Below are 6,610 nucleotides of genomic sequence, written 5' to 3'. Positions count from 1 at the left end.
CTGTGTATGTGCAGAATCCCTGCAACACTACTGAGAGCCTTATTTCCAGTGAATATATCAGTACTTCTGCCAAATCAGAAGCCACATCTGTTAAAGAAAAAGGGAGGAAAACCAACTACTCCAGGAGCCTGTAGTAATTGAATTTATATCCCTGCAAACAATGCGTCTACCACTGGAAGGTCTACACACCTTAACCATACCTGTATGCCTCCTCATCCCCGGATCCCCCAAGAGAGGATAATGTAGAAGGTTCATTTTGCTATTGCACAGTCTAAATGTTTGAAGTGCGATATTGAGTCCTGGTATTTGTATATATTTTTACATGTCTTTGCTCATTGAAATGATATAGAGCTATTTTGATATGATGAGTTTTTATTTAAATGTATTTTTTCACACAATGTAAAATGTTCACATTGTATATTTATATGTATTCTTTGAGATGTTATGTACTTATTGTCTGTATTGTTTTTCACTATTGCATGTTGGTTTTGATGTATATAGCAGTTTTATATCTTAATTTGTCTACAGACATATGGGTTATAAAATTCGCTCTTCATGTTTTTTAATATTACAGCTCTGAGGAAGTTCTGTTTTTAGAACGAAACGCGTTGGCTGGCTATCTGCATAAACTTTTTGAAAGGAACATTAAACATATTTTGAAATATATACTGGGACTCAGCACATCAATAAGGACAATAATTAAGGGATTTTGTTCATTGTTCGGACTGACTCAATAAGCGGTGCTATTCTGAGCTCAAGGCATTTTGTTACTCACCCGATGTGAAGGGTGGTGCCCCTGGACGGTACACAGACAAAATATCGAGTTTTAAATTTCGATATACAATTATATCGAAGTTTAAATATCGATGGGACACAATATCGAAGGTAAGTAATATCGACAGTCTTAATATCGATATTAGTATGATATCAGTAATATCGAAGTTTTAAATATCGATGTCAATAATATCGAAATAAATAACTTCGATGTTACTAATATCAATTTTTAAATAAATTTAGTGTATATTATATTGTATTTATTATGTTTTATTATTTATTTTTAATGTAATTTAATTAAATATTGTCTTTTACTACTGTAGCGGGTTGTGGGTTTATAGGGAATAGGGTGGGAAGTAATTTAATTATGTTAAATTAATTATTAATTAGTAGGAATTATTAATTAATTAATTGAGAATTAATTTTTAATTAATTTTAATTAATTGATTAATTGATAAATATGTTCTGTAGCGGGTTATGGGTTTGTAGGGGAATAGGGTGGGAAGTAATTTCATAATAATTAATTAATTAATATATGTTTGTACATATGTTAATGAATAATTAATTGGTAATTAATTTATATTAATTAGTTAATTAATTAATATAATGTTGTACATATTCTTAATTATTAATTAGTTGGTAATTAATTAATATTAATTAGTTAATTACATTAATTAGATTACTTTTTTTATATATAATTTTTTGTTATTCTTAATTAACTAATTGGGAAAAATAATATTAATTATTAAATTAAATTAATTACAGCTAATGTGCTAATATATTTACTTTATTGTTATTGTTAATTAATAATTAATTGGTAATTAAATAATATTAATTAATTTTGGGTAAAGGGGTATTTTTAGGGTTCAGGGTCAGTTTTCAGTTCTTGGGTAAAGGGGTATTTTTAGGGTTCAGGGTCAGTTTTCAGTTTTTGGGTAAAGGGGTATTTTTAGGGTTCAGGGTCAGTTTTCAGTTTTTGGGTAAAGGGGTATTTTTAGGGTTCAGGGTCAGTTTTCAGTTCTTGGGTAAAGGGGTATTTTTAGGGTTCAGGGTCAGTTTTCAGTTTTTGGGTAAAGGGGTATTTTTAGGGTTCAGGGTCAGTTTTCAGTTTTTGGGTAAAGGGGTATTTTTAGGGTTCAGGGTCAGTTTTGGGTTTTTGGGGTACAGGGATATTTTTAGGGTTCAGGGTCAGTTTGGGGTTTTTGGGGTACAGGGATATTTTTAGGGTTCAGGGTCAGTTTTGGGTTTTTGGGGTACAGGCGTACAGGGTAAAAATAATTTTTTTTTTACATTAAATCAATTAAATGAAATAAAAAAAAAATTACATTAAAATACTAAGTGTTTTATTTATTTTAAATGTATATGTATTAGTTTTAATTTTGTTTTAATATTTTTATTTAATATTTGTAAAATTATATGTATTTTAAAATTATGTTTACATTATTATTAATACATTTAAAAAAACGATATTTTTAATTTCGATATTTTTGTACTACGATATTATTTTTTCGATATTTTTGTACTTACCTTTATGAAGATATGACTCCGATATTTTTGATGTCGATATTTTTGTGCCGATATTTTTGTATTTCGATATTCTGTCTGTCGATATTATGTCAGACATTCCCCCTGGACAGAGGGCATCTTGGGATCAGCACGCAGAACGATCAAAAGACTTTGGTTTGTGAAAACATAGGGTTTGGTGCCTTTCTGTTGCTTTGTAGGTCCACTGTTCAAGGTGTAAGTGTATTAACAATGTAGAAGGGTCTATTTAGTAGCTTTCGAAGTCAGAAGTATATGAAATTCAAGAGATGTAAGCAGTGGCGTAGATAGACCTTTGACTGCCTGCGGCAGTGTCTGTGCAGGGCACTTGTATGTAAGAGCGAGGAGGGGTGCTCGCAATTTTAGCATTTGCCGCCCCAAGATGGCTGCAGGTGAGAGTGTGGGGAGGCCGCCTACTCCAAAACTCATGCTGCCCGGGGCAGACCGCCCCCTCCACACTGCCATTTCTACGCCACTGGCTGTAACAAAAAATCTGCATAACTTCAAAATGTATTTATATTTGGCATCTGGGAGCTCCTAAAACATATGATAATTCACAGAGGAGAGGAGACTGTGGAATGATTTTGCAACATATACATCATACCCAGTAGAGAAGACAGACAGGTTAATAGAGGGCAGTGGAAGTTTCCCCTCTGGCTCTGATTTAAAAGCTGCACAGTAGTTAGTAGGTGCTGTTTCCATTTACAGTAGCCACTTTAATATTTACATTATGGGCCTGTTGAACCACAAAACGGGTCACAAAAAGTGAACGTAATCTGTGCATCGACTTTTTGCGATGTGACCTATGCAGTAATATGTTGCACCGCAAATCTATAGATGCAGATGGTCACAAAATGGTCTGCCTAATAAATATTGACTATGCAGTTCCCTATTTGCAATTCCCTGTGATTGGTTACAAACACAGGAAAGGTGACCGGCAAGGAAGAGCAAACCAACATCTCAATATTTGCGTTGCCAAATGTTTATTTTTTATTTTAAGTAGACCACACTCCATAAAGGAGCCTGTGCTATTTTTAAAGGAAAATGTTTCACATTCAGCAATGCATCAAGGGGAGCAGGCAAAGGTCCCATGTACCACTGCCAACTATCCCATAGGCTTCTGACAGCATCCACAAAGGTGAAGGTGGCCTAAGGCCCTCCCTGCCCTTTGCAAAGCAGTTACCCTTTCCTTTGAGTCAATAACTGATCAATGGTTTGTGATCATTAGTGCAGTCTCTGTTTTTTAATATTATATTTCTTTTATCAAAATTCATGCTCTTTAATGTTTTTGCTTAGAACATGCTACCAACAATAACCGCATACAACTTTAAAGGATATATGCAAAATATGATTTAATTTAAAGTACTGTGCTTAAACTAGTTGATAAACATTTTGAAAACCGGTGTCTAAAGCAGACAAAGTTGCAAAAATGAGGCTGCAATTGTACGGTATTTATTTTGTTCCACCATGACTACTTTTTTGAAATCCTTGGGGCTCCATTGATGTAAATCGAATTATTAGTATGCAGAAATTGCATTGGGTCCTTTCACGACGCCGAATCTCATTCTGTGCATCTAGTCGCAATTGCTTAGAATTCCTCTTGATTTATTTCTTCAGCAAAATCTCAGTCGAATTCTTGTATCAGTGCAGGTAGCTCTACAACAGAAATGTTTTTATCAAGTTCCATTGGAACACTTTGCAGGTTCCTCAAGATTATTTTACAGGAATCGTCAGTGTTAAAAATTGTAAATGCTTTTAGGATTTCTTCCTGTGGATCTCGATCTAATATCCATTCTGTGACAAATTAATGAAAGACTTCAAAGCTGATTTTTCCTTGCGCCTCACGATCATAGTCTTTGAGAATGTTTCATGCTTCAACTTTCTTTACATCAAATGCTGTGGCTTGCAGAGCAAGCTGCAGTTCGTGTTCATGATAATCAATCACTTTATCCTTACTTGTATCAAATAGTTCAAATGCATCCTTAATTTCCTGCTCTTCTGTCAGTTCCTTTCTTTTATTCCATTTTGTTTTGTCTGCAAGTTGCTCATTTCTTTGAAACTCCATGCCTATATTGTTGGAGGTAACAGAGGACATCACAGCCGAACTATCAACTGTGCCCTTTAGACTGCCACATTCCCCGACGACTGGAAACACAGTAAAGTCAACCCCCTCCTAAAGAAGCCCTCCCGAGAACTGATGGATCTCAAGAACTGCTGGCCCATCCACTGGCTCCCTTTCGCTACTAAAGTCATTAAAAAGGTTGTCAACACCCAGCTAGCACACTTTATAGAAACCACCAGCATCCTAGACACCTTTCAATCCACATTCTGCAGGAACCACAACACGGAGACCGCCCTAATTTCTGCCACTGACGACATACACTCCCTCCTTAACCAAGATCACACGGTAGCCCTCATCCTCATATACCTATCAGCAGCTTTGAACACCGTCTACCACTGCACACTAGCTACCAGGCTGCACGACGCCGGAATCCGAGGAATAGCCTTAAACTGGATACGATCTTTCCACTCAGCCAGAACACAGAGTAAGACTTCCGCCCTTCCTCTCATAACTGACAGAGATCAGATGTTGAGTACCCAAAGAATCCTCCTTCAGCCCCACACTCTTCAACATCTACATGGCATCCTCGCAACCATAGTCACAAACGATGGACTCAACATCGTCTACTACGCCGATGACACCCAGCACATCCTCTCCCTCACCAAGGAGCCCGACATTACCCGGCGCAATTTTCAAGAAGGGATGAAAGCTGTCGTGACCTGGATGAGCAACAGCTGCCTGAAGCTCTACTTAGAGAAAACAGATGTACTCATCCTCAGATCTATCCCCTCTGCATGGGACAACACGTGGTGGCCCCTGCCCTTGGAAAGTCACCCGCCCCAACAGACCATTCACACAACCTCTGCATCATACGCGACTCTTCTCTCACCATGAATCACCAGATCAACGCTATATCCTCTGTATGCTTCAACGCCCTCTGTATACTTCACAAGATGTTCAAGTGGATGCCCCTCACTCCAAGAAAACCTTCACCCATGCTCTCATCACCAACAGACTGGAATACAGACATGCTCCCTAAGCTGAAATCAACAAAAAAACTCCTCCTCAAACTCCAGACCATCCAGAACACTGCGGACAGACTTATCCTCGGCAACCCACGAAATTACCACATTACCCAACATCTCCACAACCTCCACTGGATCCCTGTCGCAAGAAGAATAACCTTCAAACTTCTCACACATGCCTACAAAGTCTTCCACAACACCGGACCTCAATATCTCATTGACTGAATCTCCTTCCACGCCCCCAAGAGAAACCTCCACTCAGCCGACCTCGCCCTAGCCACAGTCCCTGGTTTCTACAGGACCGGAGCAGATGGAAGATCCTTCTCCTACCTCACAGCCAAGTCCTGGAACAAACTCTTCCTTCACCTCAGACAAAGCACAACACTACACCCATCCAGAAAGGACCTCAAGACCTGACTCTTTGAATGACCCCAACGGAGCTGCTCACACGTCCCTCCTTCAGCGCCTTGGGATGTGTTGGGTCCTGGTTGGAATATGGGCCACCTTAGAAACCCTGTTAGTTGGAATGTAACTATGCACAAGATTGACAGTTGCTGCTTTGACGTTGGCTCTGCCAGTCATGTCCCTGCAACTTTAAAACAAACCACTTCTATCTTACCTGTTGTTATTGTCTTGAGTGCATCTTTCCAGTGGAGACGAAAATCTTTAGGGAGGAGGCACCAGCAGAATTAGGCAAGGTTAATGGTGTTAAAAATGTTACTACCTCCCTTTACCACCCCCATAGTAATGGTTTAGTGGAACGCTACAACAGAACCGTCAAGGATAACATTCAACTTTCAGTAGCCAATGGCTTGAACTGGGAGAAAGAACTCTTGGATTTGTTGTGGGTATTACGTACGACTCCTTCTTCCGCCACTAATGTGCCGAATTCTGTGTGGTACTAAAGTGAAGAAATGGCTGCTACCAAAGTGGTTAGACTTTGGATTAATTATTTAGAAGTGCCACATGCCAAACTGGAGTGAGTCAAGGAGAAGTGTAAGGAGGCTAAAGGGAAGTATGCTAGAACAGATGCTGTTAAGGGGAGACATTAATCTATTTTTGTCAATGGGGATTGGGTGAGAGTTAAACTTCCTGGACTAGTGGCTAAAGGTCATTTCAAGTTCTCCTCTCCTTTGAGGATTGAGACCGTCAAGGAGAGAGTAGTGAGATTGAGTGTCGGCAGATGGTGGAAAAAAGAAAAATTGTC

General features: G+C 38.5%; 1 pseudogene; it reads right to left on the bottom strand.

Moving 5' to 3' along the window:
- Nucleotides 1–3,877: 3,877 nt before the first annotated feature.
- On the bottom strand, nucleotides 3,878–4,411 carry LOC147698748 (centrin-3 pseudogene; annotated as a pseudogene).
- Nucleotides 4,412–6,610: the final 2,199 nt, after the last annotated feature.

The sequence above is a fragment of the Lissotriton vulgaris genome, chromosome 8 (genome assembly GCF_964263255.1).
Source record: "Lissotriton vulgaris chromosome 8, aLisVul1.2, whole genome shotgun sequence".
In the NCBI taxonomy this organism is placed as follows: Eukaryota; Metazoa; Chordata; class Amphibia; order Caudata; family Salamandridae; genus Lissotriton; species Lissotriton vulgaris.
The sequence above is the reverse complement of the archived record's forward strand: the minus strand, read 5'-3'. Positions and strand labels throughout refer to the sequence as shown.